General features: G+C 43.2%; 1 protein-coding gene across 1 annotated transcript in view; it reads left to right on the forward strand.

Moving 5' to 3' along the window:
* LOC111146660 (potassium voltage-gated channel subfamily Q member 3) overlaps positions 1–16,034 on the forward strand; it is a 291,159-nt gene that overhangs the window by 62,957 nt on the left and 212,168 nt on the right. The window lies entirely within an intron of this gene.

The following is a 16,034-nucleotide window of genomic DNA, read 5'->3' on the forward strand; positions in this document are numbered from 1 at the left end:
TTTTGTACTAGATACACTTTTTTTTAGAAGACAATCATAAGGCTCAAATAAAGAAAGAAGGAAGGGAGGGCAGAAGGACGGAAAGAAGGAAGGAAAGGGGAGAGGGACAAACAGAAGGACAGAAGGAAGGATGGATGGAAGGGAGGGAGGATGAGAGAGAAGGAGGTTGGATGGCACTAAGCTAAATATGAAGAAAACAAATTCTTTTTTTTTTTTTTTTAAAGATTTTATTTATTTATTTGACAGAGAGAGATCACAAGTAGACGGAGAGGCAGGCAGAGAGAGAGAAAGAGAGAGGGAAGCAGGCTCCCTGCTGAGCAAAGAGCCCGATGCGGGACTCGATCCCAGGACCCTGAGATCATGACCTGAGCCGAAGGCAGCGGCTTAACCCACTGAGCCACCCAGGCGCCCCAGAAGAAAACAAATTCTTGAACAAGGAGTTGGGTGATAGTAATTTTGAGTCCTGTATCTTATTTGCATCCTTGAACAAGTTACTTGTCGGAATTATTTTTTAACCTTTTAAAAATAATTATTAAATGAAAAAGAAAAAAACATTTCAAGCTAAATGGTCTGCAAGCTGAAGAGGTTCACTGGACCACCCATGGTAACCCCTTGTTGAACACTATTTATTTATTTATTGTACACATGAGCGGGGGAGGGGCAGAGGGAGAAAGGGAATCCCAAGCAGGCTCCATGCTCAGTGAGAAGTCGACATGGGGCTCCATCTCACGACCCTGAGATCATGACCTGAGCCAAAATGAGGAGGCAGAAGCTTAGCTGAATGAGCCACCCAGGTGCCCTGAGCCCAGTTTTTTTAATACCTGCTTTAAATTCACATCTGATGGGCTCTGGTAAACCTATCCCAGTCCCTTAGAGATCACTGTCAGAAAACAGAGCATTTCATGAGCTTCTACTTTGTGCTGGGCACTCCTCTATGTGAGATAAAATGGGATTCCTACTCCAGCCCTGGTTGGTGTCTGTCTTCCTGTTCTAACTGTTGCAGAAGGGGCAGCCGAGTCCCAGTGAGGTTAGACAACATGCTCAGGTTACCAGGCAAGAAGGAGCAGGAGACTTGAGGTTCCAGTAGTACTTTCTCTCTGGCCAGGACCCCTTCTATCTCACAGCACATTGAAAGGAAGTGCTGAGGTCAGGCAGGATGGGGGATGATGAGCAACATCACTCGAGATAGTCACATGGGACACGGGGCGCCCATTCAGGCTCCCAGACTGAGCGCCGAAGTTTCGGGTTAGTGATTTGATAAAATGAAATTTCAGCCCATTAAACCACCATCAAACTGGATCAATTGGATTTGATGTGTGTCTTTGGTAGTGGTACTTTTTATGAAAAGTGCAGTAATAATAATAAGCCACTTTGGAAATAATGGGCTCAAATGTCAGAAGATGACATACATAACCAAGCCCTAGTCATCTCTGAGGGAGAGACCTGGTATAATGTTAAAAAGAAATAATAATAATGGTAGGGTGAAAATCTAGGTGTCATTAGGGACACTGGGGTAATCTCTCCATATTAATGTCAGCTGATTAACAACCTAAGTCCCATCTGCAAGCCTACTGACCCTACTGCATAGCCCAATATATTCACAGGTTCTTGGGAGTTGATAATGAATCTGTTTGGAGGCCATTATTCTGCCCCTCATAGTCATGATGTCTCTAACTTCTTTCAAATGGGTCACAATTTTTTTTAAATGTACCTAAAACAAAGGTGGCCAAAATATTAGCAATGGATAAATTTGTGTGAAGGATGTGTCATCGTTGGCTGTTTTCTTTCAACTTTTCTATAAGTTTGAAAAAATTCAAAATAAGTGAGAAAAAAAAACAATGAATGGAAAGTGAAGCTTGAAGATGGTATGTGTAGACTAGTGTGTTGACAGGTTGGACTGAAATGGGACCATAGGTTCTGGGAGATGTGGAGGAGACAGAGGATTTTAGGTTGGAGTACTGTAGGGTGGAGGTCTTCCAAAGATCCCTGAGGTGGAACCAGTTGGGAATCCACAGGGGCCCAGCCCACTGGCCAAAGCCAGGCACTGCATGGGACCTCCCTGTCCTCTCCAGCTGCCTATCCCCACTCAAGAGCCCGGCCTAGAACTTACCCACTTTTTAGACTGCTGATCTGGTTCCTGCCGAGTGTTGTGGGTAGGGAATCAGAACATTTGCAGCTGCTCAAGCTACTGTACCACATTTCAAATACATCGTCTCAAATTAAAAAAAAAAAATAACTTTACAACAACCTCTGGGAAAATAGGGCTCTTTCTCCATTCAATGCAGACTTGAACTGAATACGTACCTTACTTAAAGCACCATGGGAAGCATTAACATGATTATGTGAAAGGTATTAAGTGAAGGGCCAGGAGTACGTTCTCAAAAATATGGTCAACCCTTAAACAATGCAGGCTTAGGGGCACCAACGTACAGTCAAAAATCTTCATATAATCATTGACTTAACCAAAACTTAACTACTACTCACCTCCTGTTGACTGGAAGCTTTACAAATAGCATAAACAATTTTTATTGTGTTTATTTTTTATTTTATGTATTACATGTATTAGATACTGTATTCTGACAATCAAGTAAACTAGAGAAAAGAAAATATTATTAAGAAAATCACAAGGAAGAGAAAATATGTTTATAGTATTGTACTATATTTCTGGGGAAAAATCCACATATAAGTAGATCTGCACAATTCAAAACTGTTGTTCAAAGGTCAGTTGTAATGAACCAAGTTATCTGAATGAAAACAGAGCCACAGGATATTATCATGCATTCACCTAGGACCAACTCCATGCTGTGTCTTTATGGTTCACCATCCCAAAGCGGCCTCTGGGTTGTATACCATGACTGTCCCCAGTTCACACAAGGAAGTGCATGCTCAGAGGTGCAGTAACTTGCTCAAGGTCACCCAGGTGGTAGGGGATGGAGCTGGGATTTGAAGCCAGACTATCTGACCCCATGGTCCATTTGGCAAATTGCTACATTCACTCAAAAGAAATATTCTTCTTGAAAAGCAAGTGGTGTGGGGGCGGTGGGGAGGGTGGGTGGTTCGCCTGGGTGGCTCAGTCACTTAAACACCTGCCTTTGGCTCAGGTCCTGATCCCAGGGCTCTGGAATTGAGCCCCAGGCCGGGCTCTCTGTTCAGAGGGGAGCCTCCTTCTCTCTCTCCCTCTGCCTGCCACGTCCCCTGCTTGTGCTCAAGCTCTCCTTCTTTCTCTCTGTCAAATAAATAAGATCTTTTAAAAAGTAAAATAAATAAAAAGCAAGTGGAAGATTTCTGTGGTTTCACAGAAGGTGAAGGTAAGGGGTTACATTCATTGCCCCCTGAAAAATTTGACATTCACTTTTCTCAAAAGTTTTTCAGAAGAGCTTAGACTCCCTGGTTCCACCCTGAACACCCTGCCGAATGTTCACACATGTGCACACACAAGCACGCGCACTTTGCTTTTCTCTCATTCCTCCAATCCATTTCCTTTTAAGACTTCTCACCTCTGGCAAGCAACCTCTAACTGCTTCAGACCCCTTGGGCCAGCTAAAGCCTACCCAAGTCCAGCCACTGCTGTGCATGGACACAGAGAGGCAAGAACCATGGGGATCTAGCCTAATATTCTGCCTACTGCAATTGTCCTTGTATCTTTGGTATTTTCCCAAGGTTCTCATATCCAGATTTAGACCTTTGCAAGGGGCAGGACTGGGCAAATACGAGACCCAGTTTGAAAAACACAAGAAGAAACATCTCCCTGTTGGTTGTAGGGTACATGAAGTTAATGCCTGATCTAGGTTTCTATTTGACCATTTATGTGGCTCTGAGGTCAGATGGGGCGGGGGCGGTTCTTTGCAGTAACAGCAGATTGTATATTCAGCTTCTGCAAAGATCAGCTCTTGGGTGCACAGTCTCACGGCTCAGCATAGGTCGTGACTATAGACTCAATCTCCATGGAAACGGAACGTGGACACCCAAGTGTTTGTTACCCTGATCTGTAAAATCGGGGCAGTGGTGTCTCCTTGTGAAGATGAACGAGACGACATGTGTAGTGCATCAAGCAGAGATCCTGGCTCAGAAGAAAGTTGTGCGACTAGCCTGTGCCAGTGCTTCTCCCGTCCTATCTCATTTAACCTTCAGGACTCCAGGCCGACATACCAGATTCAGGTCCATATAGCGGATGAGGATGCTGTAATCAGAGAAGCTAGGGAAGGTGCTCACATCCAGGCAGACAGTAGACAGAACTCAGGGCTGTGACTGCAGCCTGGACCTGGCATCTGTGGGACAAGAGTGCTAGCTTAGGTCATTGTTGAGTGCTGCCGGGTCATGTCCCCACAAGTCATGTGCATTCCTGGTCCCTGGTGAGATGTGTCCCTCTGCTAGGAGATGCTGCTGGCTCCTTTGTGTGGCTTGGGTACGTCCCGTGTGTCCCTGAGCTTCACCGGCAGCCCGGTGCTCACCCAGGGGTTATTGAAGGAAATAAATAAGGTCCATCGATGAGTACCCTGACACATCATAAGAGCCCCAAAATACTTGGCAAATAAAAACTCTCCTCAAACTCAACACACACAAAACAGATAATCATATCAAAAAATGGGCAGAAGATATGAACAGACATTTCTCCAATGAAGACATACAAATGGCTATCAGACACATGAAAAAATGTTCATCATCACTAGCCATCAGGGAGATGCAAATTAAAACCACATTGAGATATCACCTTACACCAGTTAGAATGGCCAAAATTAGCAAGACAGGAAACAACATGTGTTGGAGGGGATGTGGAGAAAGGGGAACCCTCTTACACTGTTGGTGGGAATGCAAGATGGTGCAGCCACTTTGGAGAACAGTGTGGAGATTCCTCAAGAAATTAAAAATAGAGCTTCCCTATGACCCTGCAATTGCACTACTAGGTATTTACCCCAAAGATACAGATGTAGTGAAAAGAAGGGCCATCTGTACCCCAATGTTTATAGCAGCAATGGCCATAGTCGCCAAACTATGGAAAGAACCAAGATGCCCTTCAACGGACGAATGGATAAGGAGGATGTGTTCCACATACACTATGGAGTATTATGCCTCCATCAGAAAGGATGAATACCCAACTTTTGTAGCAACATGGATGGGACTGGAAGAGATTATGCTGAGTGAAATAAGTCAAGCAGAGAGAGTCAATTATCATACGGTTTCACTTATTTGTGGAGCATAACAAATAGCATGGAGGACAAGGGGAGATGGAGAGGAGAAGGGAGTTGAGGGAAATTGGAAGGGGAGGTGAACCATGAGAGACTATGGACTCTGAAAAACAATCTGAGGGTTTTGAAGTGGCAGGGGGTGGGAGGTTGGGGGAACCAGGTGGTGGGTATTAGAGAGGGCACGGATTGCATGGAGCACTGGGTGTGGTGCAAAAACAAGGAATACTGTTATGCTGAAAATAAAAATTAAAAAAAAAAAAAAAACTCTCCTGAGGCTGAGATCCTGGATAAGTACATGATGTTATCATCGCTTTGCGATTAAAAGCCTCTCCACTTTCCTGAGTTTGTGTCTATGTTTCTCAATGCCTGGAGCTCTGATGCTTGGGCAGGTTGAAAAAGAGCCACGTTAGGTTGCAAAGGCTGTATACATGGAATGGAGAGGGGGACCACCTCAATTTGAGCTGCAGTATGTGAATCGGACTTTGGGCCATCTCTTTGCTATGGAGTCAGAGCCTCCTGATGCTTCCCCCAGGGCCTCATGTACACAGAGATTTCCAGGAAAAACAGCGGGACTGGGAGGCAACATGAAAAATCACCTCTTTTCACGGTGTCCAGTCTGTGTGCTTTGAGTGAATGGAGCTCGTGCTGGCTAACTGAATTAGGGCTGGTTGCCAGGGTTCAGGCCTCCTCCCAGCAGACCTCAGCTTGGTTTCCACATCCTGTGCCATTGGAGCTGGTCCTCGAGTGTGGGTTAAGTTGCATCTCTGGGCAGAAGCACATTCTGTCTTTCCAGGCCATCCAGGCAGCCCTGGCCAAGGGGCACTTAGCACTTCTTAGCAGAACCTGGAACCCCTCTGCAGTGCTCAGTGCTGGTTAAATAAGCAAGTGATGCAATTTGAGGACTTTCTGGCTTCAGGCTATTTAATTAACAGGGACATTGGGATCTGGGCAGTCCCAGAGCTTCTCCCCCCACCCCACACTCATCACACCATGCTGAGCCCCACTCCAGCTCCCAAGGACCCATCAAATCAGGGTGATGAGGATAACAACTATGGCCACATTTTAAGTACTTGCTCTGCTCACTCAGGAAATCATTTTTCATCTATTAACCCATTACATTTTCTAAAAAAAATTGGGGGACATGGGAGTTGTACTATTTTTATCACTGTTTTCTAAGACATGGAGACACAGAGTCATGTCCCCAAGGTCTCCATAAGCTACTATAAGTGGCATGAATGAGAATTTGTCCCAGGTCTGACTCCCCCATATCCATGGCTTCACTGTGACCCTTAGCTAAAACTTTCCCCGAGCCCCAAGGTCAAAGTCTACACTTTCTTTAGAGCTCCCCAAACTTTGTCTGGCATCTCTAGTGGTGCCCATCACTTCTTCCTAGCATGGCAAGGAAGGATGATGTCCCATGCCCAGCACACAGAAGACCCTCAGAGCGCTTGCACTTTTGGTCTTTCCTCCCGAAGCCAGGACCTTGGTCAGAATCAGGGTTTGTAATGGCCATGCCCAGTGTCTCCCCCGTGGTCTATCCTTGCTGCATGCTGGTAGCCCCTTTACTTGAATGGAGACCCGAGTCTGACTGCAGTTCCTATGACATGGAACACATCAAAGGACGTAGTATGTACTGGGCTCACCCTGGCTGGACCGTCAAGTGAAGAATTTCTACATGGTGGGTGGTGAAGGATGATAGACTCGTCTTCAGGGTGACTTGGCATTTTCACGGAATGTGTTGTAAGAATGGAAGGCATGTGTGCAGTGGTAGGATGAGCAGAGGCCTAGAACACTGAATTTCAGTCTCCACTTTGTCACTAAATGGGGATGGCCTTAGGAAAAACCATAGGGCTGTCCTTAGCCTCAGCATTTGACCTCTGAGTCCTTAGTTTGATGAGTAATGTTCAGTGACTGAAATGAAATATTTGGAAGAAAGCATGGTCTAACACAGAGCAGGCACTCGAGAAATTATTCAGTTCACTCGTATATTCAGCAAATGTTTATTGAACACCTACTATGTGCCAGGCCATGTTACAGAGCAGGGGTTCAACAAACTTCGGCCGGCAGGTTAGATCTAGCCCAGGATCCGTTTTTGTAAATAAAGTTTTATCTTGGAACCCAGCCATGCTCATTATTTATGCACTGTCGATGGCAGTTTTTATGTTACAAGGCAGAGCTGAGTCATTGAGACAGAGACAGTATGGCTTGCAAAGCCGAAAATGTTTACTTTTTGGCCTTTTTCCAGAAAGAAAGTTTGTTGAGCTCTGTTTTGCATGATTGGGACAGAGACATGGACAACAAAAGCAATGCGCTGCTTCTCACATTTCGTAGTGTCAAGGAAATGGTAGGTTCTAGGAGGAGGATAAGGGAGTTTGGAGGCAGGGGGTGGGGGCTGAGAGGAAGCTATTTAGACAGGACGGCCTTGCTCCTGACGTGAGATTTGAAGAGACGTCTGCCCATGAAGCCACTCACTCCTTCACAGACTAAAGACACCAATGAGGTAGAAGTATAACTTCCAGAAGTATTTATTAAATATCTATTATAGGCTTCATGTTGATGCCCCAGAAGTGAACAGAACCATGCGAGGGTCATGGAATTTATAGTCCAGAGCATGGGACACACACAGAAAGTAGAGAACTGCAAAAAACGTTAAAAAGAAAAAAAAAAAAACCTCCTTCTTGAATTATATGATGAAAAGTTTTACAGAATAAAGCAGAGTAGGCTAATGGTGTGGTCGGAGGGGAGTGGTAGAGAGTGCGGTAGTTTTTTGAATGTAGACCTGAGGTGGCCTGAGGTACGTATCATGTTGAGCAGATGAGGGGCAATCAGTCTAGGCATCATTAGGAAGGTGATATTTGAACAAAGAGTCGAGGGATATGAAGGGGTGAGCCAGGCTGCTTGTGGGGTAAGAACCTTGAGGGCCAGGGAAGTAGCTAGTGCAAAGATCCTGGGGTAGAAATGTGCCTGGCACTGTTTTTGAGGAAGAGCAAGGAGGCTAGTACAGCTGGGGCCGAGTTAGGAGAATGGTGAATGGTAGCAGTGGAGATCAAATGGTTAATGGGCTGTGGACAGGGCTTGAAGGTCAGCAAAATGTCTCTATTTTGAAGGTCACAGCAAGAATGGTGAATTCTTCTCTGGAAAATTTTAACCCAACCCAGGAACCAAAGATGAGTTCCAGAGGGTTTCTGTTGGACACAAATCAATAAAATTGACCCAAGAACTGAAGAGCCAGTGTTCTCTGTGAACACAGAGTGACTCAGTATGGGTCTGAGGGATTACAGTGTAACCAGATATGTTTCTCCAGGGGGGAATCCCAATGCCGAAGCTGTTCAGACCATCTGCCTTGGAGCTTCTAGGTAATTACAGTCCATGACGGTCTAGGAGGGCAACACGGGCACATGGAATTACGTGTACACCCTTACAGGTGCAATCTGGGGGCCCATCGTCCTTGCCCTTCATATGTCTGTGACCATCTGCTGGGGGCTTTAGAATGGGTCCTTATTGTCCCTTTTCTGGTTCAAGAAACACCCTGTGCCCACACTCACTCCCTCCTATATGGGAGGCAGTTTCTAAGATGGCAGCTCCCCAGACAGGGTGACATCTGTCCTGGAAACACAGTCATCGGCGGGACTGGTGGCTGCTGAACGCTGCCCCCCACGTGGAACGTGGTGCAGGAGGCTGGCTGGCATTTGCTGAGAATCAGCCTCGAGGGGGTTAGGAAGATGAGAAACGGGGTAGCTGTTCTGAGTCTCCTGCCGCCGGGAACCAGAAGATGTTTTCTCTTCCACTTGCTGCAGACCAGTGGGGAAGATGTTTCTAACTCTGCTCCCTTGGTGAGCACTGTGTACCCCAGGGCAGCCTTACAAAACAGTTTGGTGGTATTTGTTTTGGCTTGACAGGCTCCTAAAATCCAGAGCAGCCTACGGAATTTGGTTTTATTAGTGTCATTCCCAGCCACCTGCCGGGCGCGGGGGCGTAAAGCGTTTTGTAGCTGAGCACATGTTGTGTGTTCTGGGCTTTTGTAACCCTTCTCTTGAAGCAGCCCCACCCAAACAGTGAGGACAAGAGAGAGCTGCTTCTGTCCTCCTCTCCATCTTACAGATACCGAAACGGAGGTTATGTGCCTGGCCCAAGTCACCCATCCAGTAAAAGGTGGAGGGATGTTTGAGATCTGGCCTTTTGATACCCCAGTCTGCAGGGCTAACGTCTGAGCTACAGACCGAATGTGCCTCAGTCCAGACAGGCATCAGTGCCCATCCCCCCTCCCAGAGCAGGTGGTAGCCATGGTCAGCCGAATCAAGGAAAGGAGGAGTTGGGCTTTGTCTCTGGGGAACTGACAAACTTACAAAGCTAAGGGATGGATTCCCAGGTGGAAATATCCCCTTCCCCCCAACTACTTCATCTCTCTTGGTTCTGAATGACATTTCCCTCTTTTCTGAAATGGAATCCCCTCCCCCGCTCCCAGCCCACAAGTGAAGGTGATCTAGTTTGTCCAGAGATGTGGAAACCAAATATTTAATAGAATAACATTTTTAAGTGCATACTAAATGTTTGGCATTATATTGACCCCTTCATTCCTATTATCTCCCTTAAAAAATAGGGGCATCTGGGTGGCTCAGTTGGTTAATCATCTGCCTTCGGCTCCGGTTATGATCCTGGGTCCTGGGATCAGAGCCAGGTGTCAGGCTCCCTGCCCAGCGGGAGCCTGCTTCTCCCTTGCCCTCTTCTGTTCCCCAAATTGTGCACGTGCGCTTTCCTGAGCACTTAAAACTTGCCAAGTAATAGTCTACCACCTTCACGGGTACTGGCATTTCTAATCCTGACAGCATACTTTGAAATATCTGAAATATTGTTATTGTATATGTATATTTGGAATATTGTTATTATACCCATATTTTACAGAAGAGGAGACTGAGGCACAGAAGAGTGCTCAGAGTCACAGAAGTGAGGTGGCTTCTAAGTGTAGACACACACACTGGAGAGGTGCTGCTTCCCCGTAGCCTGGTACCCATGCTTCTCAGCCTTCCGGCTGCATGAGCACCACCTCGGGGGTGGGAAGGTTGGAAAACGGGCACCACACCTTCCCCTCACTTTCTATTTCATTGTCCTGGGTTGGGGCCCAGGCATCAGTATTTTAGTTGTCATTGCTTCGATATTTTTTTTTATTTTGCTTGTGACACTCATGATGAAAAACGCATAATACAAATGTCCAGTTTGGCAAATTAACGGAAAGGGGACATCACCATCCAGGTGAAAACACTGGCAGCACGTCAGAGTTCCCACACTGTCCCTTTCCATCCGTAACCCAGAGTCTTCCCCCAGAGTAACCACTGTGCTGACTTTTCCAGCAATCGCTTTCTTGCTCTTTGTACTTTCACGATGCAAGTGTTCATTTCCAAAATCAAGAGTTACCCCACGTGTTTGGGGACTTTATGGAATTGGAACCATATAGAAGGTGTTATTTTGTATCTGGTTCATTCGTTCAGCTGTACACTGGTGAAATACACCCACATTAGTGCGTGTCACTGTATCTTATTCATTTCCCTCGCCGTATAGAATGCCATTGTATGACCCCACCATTGGTGATGATTGATGGATATTTGGGTTGGTTCCCATGTTGGATTATTATTATATTATTATATATATTATTATATTATGCTGTTAGTAACTTTCTTGTATTTGCTTCTTGGTGCATATATATATACATGTTTTTGCAAGGTGCATACCTAGGAGTATAATTGTTGCATCACAGGTGTGTTTATCTTCAGGTATGGTATACAGTGTCTGTTTTCCAATGTGGCACCATCAGTTTGTACTAGCCACAGTGCCGGAGAGTTCTCCACACCACATCTCAATGACTCCAGCTTTGTCAGCAGTGCTCATGGGTGTGTGGGAGTATCTCCTTGTGACTTTGATTTGCATTTGCCTGATAGCTTGCGAGATTTCTCACTTTTTATTTGGTTAAAAGCCATTTGGAGATCCTCTTCTGTGAAGTGGCCGCTCCAGTCTCCAGATCACCATTCCATTAGGTTGCCTGGCATTTTCCTTACATGTTCCGAATAAAAGCCTTGTATTAGTTATATGTGCAGCAAATAGCTTTTCTCACTCTGTGACTTTGCTTTTCTCTTTCTTAACAATTGTGTTGTTATTATTTTATTTTATGAACAAATGCTCTTAATTTTAATGAAGTGAAGTTGGTAAATTATTCTTTTTATGACAAAAGCCATGAAGATCATCTCCCTTATTTTCTTCTAGAAGTTTTGTTGTCTTATCTTCCATAGCCAGGTCCATCAGCCTGGAACTGATTTTTGTGTATAGTGGGAGGTAGAAGTCATGTTTCTCTCTCTCTCTCTCTCTCTCTCTCTCTCTCTTTTTCTCATTTGATACATAATTTTCTCAGGAATATTTTTTGAAAACTGTGTTTTATCAGCTTATGTATTAGTATTTGTTTAAGCTTCCTAGTAAAGTCCAAATTACCACCTGGAATGAGAACTACCACATTCTGCTTAAAATCACATTTCATACAGAACATTTGGAAAAAAGTATAAAATCTCAAAGAACAGGAAAACCACTGGTAATCCCACCACTCAGAGATAACTACATTCATTTATTTCATGAAGAGTGGCATCTTTTCTATTTTATTGGACAATACCTGGAACCAAGCCTGGTCCTTTGTAGATGCTTCATATTTTTTTTGAAAGAATGAAAGCTTTTGTTTATCTCCTTCCATGTTTTTTGGTCTTTGTATATTTACACGAATTTAGGTCATGCTCTACATGCGAAAGTCAACATGATTTATTCACTTAACAAGAGTGAATAATTTTTCACCGTTTTCAGTTTTTTAATTTTTATCTTATTTTATTTAAATTCAATTATTTAACCTATAGTGTATCATTAGTTTCGGAGGTAGAGTCCAGTAATTCATCAGTTGCATATAACACCTTGTGCTCATTCCATCATATGCCCTCCTTAATACCCATCACCCAGTTACCCCATACCCCCAACCAACCCCCCTCCAGCAACCCTCAGTTTGTTTTCTAGAGTTAAGAGTCTCTTGTGGTTTGTCTCCCTCTCTGATTTTGTTTCCTGTTTCCAATTATTAATTTCTTTCTAAGTGATGACTTTTATTGGTTGTCTGGTATTTCATCCTACATAGAATGTTTTTACCCAGTGCCCTGCTGTTGAATTTGTACATTATTTCCAGTTTTAATTAGCATAAATAACATCCTCTTTCTTGAAGTCTTCATTTTTCTCTCCAATGTACTTCTTCAGAATGCATGCCTAAAGTAGATCAAGGTATGGATATTTATAAGTATTCTAACACTTACTTCCAAATTGCTTTCCCAAAACTTTTGAATCTGTTTAAATTTCTCTAAGCAAATGATAACAGTGCCTCTTATCCAGAATCTCCAAAACTATTATTTTTTAATTTTATCTTTAAATTTTATTTTATTTTAATGTATTTTATTTATTTTTAATATTTATTTTATTTTTCAATTTATTTCAAGTGAATTTATAAATGATATCTATATAACTTGTGTTTCTTCTTTTGTAACTTGCTAAGATCTTATAAGAGTTCTTTATTAAGGACAGTGATATTGTGATTATCAATTATATTGAAACATATTTTTCAAAATGTCACTTGTCTTTAAAGTTCATTGTTTTTCTTTTCTTTGAAAGTTTCATGTCATTATGTACAAGAGCTACCCTGTCAAACTTTTGTTTGGTGTGGTTTTATCTTGGAGTTTCTGCTTCTTAAAGCCTTCCCTATGTTGTCTTAGTGGGACTGTCTCTAGGTTTCCTGCATTAAGTGAGATGTTTCCTGTTGATTTCAAACAATTTTCTCATACCGAGGAATTCTTTCAGGGTTACTAATTTTAAAATAATAGGAACAGATATCAAACTTGGTCAATTGCTATTGGCCATCTATTAAGATGATTATATGGATTTTTTTTTCCTTTGACTTATTGATGTGGTGACTCCCACTAATAACCTTTGTAATAGGAGACTGTCTTATTTTCTTGGCATTAAAGGCCCTACTATTTTTGGCATTAATGAACATAATGTCCTCTTTGGATATTGTAAGTTTTATTTTCTTAATGTGACCGTTGATTCTCCTACTAGGATTTTATTTAGGATTTTTGTACTGCAAGTATTTGATGGAAGGTTTTTCTGTCTTTTAAATCTTGTTTTGGTTCGCTTTTCAACATGGCGCTATGCACCCCCAAAATGGATTGGGAGAACGTCTGCTTTTCCTAACAGCCAGAGGAATGATTCACGATCCATTCCTTGATGGTTTAAAAAAACTTATAACTTGTTATTGTCTCTCCGTGCTGTGTTGAATTTTTGTTTTTTCCCCTTGGAACTGATTTTGGTAACTCAGATTTTCCTTTGAAACCATCTGTTTCACCTACATTTTAAAAAGTCCACAGAACCAGCCAGAAAACATATTTTGTGATTTGAAAATGAATCTATTTTGGTGGTTGTAAAGCTTCTTATTAAAATTTTATTTGCTTATGCTTGTCCAACTTTAGTTTATTTTTCAATTTTACACTTAATCCTTGCTTTTGTAGTTTTTAATTCCATTATCCAGTTCCGTAATTCTTTTTCTTTTTTTTTCAGTTCCATAATTTTTTAAATGATTTCTGTTGAAAGATCATTCCATTTATTTTAACCTAGATTTCTCCAATTTTGACAGCCTTGAAGGCTATGTATTTTCCTCTGAAAACAGTAGTGGGTGGCAGCCCCTTAAATTCAGATATGAGATGTGCCCATTATAATTTTCTTTTTCATCAGGAGAGCGTGCAGTCCTAGACAGGTAGATATCAAAAACACCTATCCCGTCTTTCCGAACAACATATGCAATCTCAGAAAGACTAATATTTTCCCTGCTCCCACCAAGTCTTTTATTTTATTTTTCCTTGTACTTTGTCACTTTGTTTTAGGTATGTTGCTAATCGATAACAGATTTTTAGGCTTGATTTTTTTTTTATCCTCTCAGAGTGTTTTAAGGAAATTTTAACCTATTTGTATTTATTGTGTATTTGATCATCTGTCATTGTCATTTTGCTTTATTTTATGCTTTCTGTACATTGTATTTCCTTGCTATTCCTTTGGCATTCTATGTTTCAGTGTGGGCCGACTTCTGCATTTCTTTTGCTCTGAAGTAGATTTCTTAGTCTGGCATGATGTTATGTGGGATCCAGTGCTAGTCAACCAAACAATTCTCAGATCCGGGTGCTGGCTGAGGTCTGGAAAGCAGGAAAGGGATAGCCAGACACAGAATGTGTGTCCATTCTGTCAAATGGGATGGCTGCCCATTCTGGATGGATGGGCTACAGTGTATTCACCTTGCCTCCCAGTAGCTGGCAGGTCTTCTCAAGTAAGGGATCTCCATGTTAGACTCCTTGCTGGCAGATTGGGTTCCCCGGAAAACAAACTTTGAGGATGTTAGCCTATAGAACATTTGTTAGAGAGTGCTCCTGAACTTAACACTTGTAGAAAGGAAGCAAAGAAGCAGCATTGAGCATAGTGAGAAGTTTGGTGCACTGCGGTCACTATGCAGGCCTCAGCCAACTCCACCGGGGTCTTTGAAGCTGGGATGATCTTTCACAAGATTGTTGCAAGTTCAATCAAGGAAACTAGGCCACTGCACCTCTCTGTTGGTCAGTTCTTGGTTGCGGACCACCTCTGGAAAGAAGCATGGTCTTGGACGAGGAGTTTCCTTCAGCCAAGACCATCCCCTGGAGGCTGTTTCCTGCGATGTTCTGGTAATGTTCCAGCATCTGCAGGGGGAGGGGGAAGTCCTTTGCTCCTGAAGGGACATCTGGGTGGCATATCACAGCATCCACTGTGGCCTACTCTGTGCCAGTCACAGGACCCTGTGTTGTATACGGATTATCCATTCAACTCTCTCACAAGAGTTCCGTGAAGTTGGCACTGTCAGCATTCCCATTTTACAGATGGGAAAAGCAAGGCACCAAGAGGTGAAAGAACCTGACCTGGTCACTGGACAACAGGATTGTTACTCAAACCCAGGCAATCTGACTTTAACATACCATCTCCATACCGCCATACTGATATGGAAGGTGTAAATCCTGCTTTCCATTTTCCTAGCAGTTACTTTCAGTATTAAAAAATATATATCCTTGAACCCATATGTCTCCACTGACCCTCTGGTTTTATCTCCATGTTGTTATTACCCATGAGTGACCAGCTGACAGCTAGGAATTTTTGGTTGCAACCTTTCCCCATTAAGCCTCTGCATGGATGTTCCACCACTTTCTATGGTTTAATGTACAGTGCTGAGCAGGCTTGGGGCCTCAATTCTTCTATCTCCTATTATACATGAATTCTTTCTGTTTGTATGCTTGCACGAGGCTTTTTTCCATGCTGGAATTTCAAATACACTCTCACATTACTTTACCATCTTTTCTTTTGTTCTATCTGCCCTCCTCTCTGGGAGATAACTCATTCATTCTTTCATTTATTCATCTTTTGAAATGTGTTGGCGTTCATTCCCTGCCAGACACTGTGCTGGGTGATGGGTACACAGAGATAAGTCAGCCAGCACAGCCCACGGGGATGAGGAGACAGACCAGAATCAGAGATGCAGGGCCTTGGGGTTGGTGAATGTCAGAGAGATAGACCCAGCAAAAACTCGCTGAGACTGGAGAGCAGGCTATAGAGGAGAGAAGCCTTCTGTGATAAGGTGAGCTCTGATCTGAGATTTGAAAGATGCATAGGAGTTTTTCGGATGACAAATGGAAGACCTTGCATTGATACCCAGTCTTCCCAGGTGGGATTTTAATCTCAGAAATGGAGGTCTGAAGAAGGTCATCACAGTTC

Source organism: Enhydra lutris, unplaced genomic scaffold (assembly GCF_002288905.1).
Source record: "Enhydra lutris kenyoni isolate GAN:26980312 unplaced genomic scaffold, ASM228890v2 scaffoldscaffold14, whole genome shotgun sequence".
In the NCBI taxonomy this organism is placed as follows: domain Eukaryota; kingdom Metazoa; phylum Chordata; class Mammalia; order Carnivora; family Mustelidae; genus Enhydra; species Enhydra lutris.